Source organism: Penaeus monodon, chromosome 22 (assembly GCF_015228065.2).
Source record: "Penaeus monodon isolate SGIC_2016 chromosome 22, NSTDA_Pmon_1, whole genome shotgun sequence".
Taxonomy (NCBI): domain Eukaryota; kingdom Metazoa; phylum Arthropoda; class Malacostraca; order Decapoda; family Penaeidae; genus Penaeus; species Penaeus monodon.
In genome coordinates, this window is record NC_051407.1 from 26,939,910 (window position 1) to 26,940,212 (window position 303).

The window sequence follows — 303 nt, forward strand, 5'->3', positions numbered from 1 at the left end:
ACAGCAGGCAAGGTCCGCGAAGGTGTGACCATGCTTGGAGCTGGTCACTTCGCCCACACCCACGTCTACGCCTACACCACTTGTCATGCTCCACTTGCCTACGCCTCCACGACTTTCTCCGCCGCTGTCCCCTAACCTCCGGCTCCTAATGTGGCTTTGGGAACCTTACGAGAACACGGCGGCACCCATAGCTTATGGCTACTGGAGAATGGAGCCATGAATGCGCGTGGCCCTTTCGAAACGCGGAAGAATGAGTTCTCGAATACGTGAATAAATCTACGAGAATATTTGAGTCATTACGAT

The 303-nt window shown here is 53.8% G+C and overlaps 1 protein-coding gene across 2 annotated transcripts in view; it reads right to left on the reverse strand.

Moving 5' to 3' along the window:
- Positions 1 to 303, reverse strand: part of LOC119587054 (14-3-3 protein zeta) — a 13,493-nt gene that overhangs the window by 3,771 nt on the left and 9,419 nt on the right. The gene's annotated exons all lie outside the window — the stretch shown is intronic.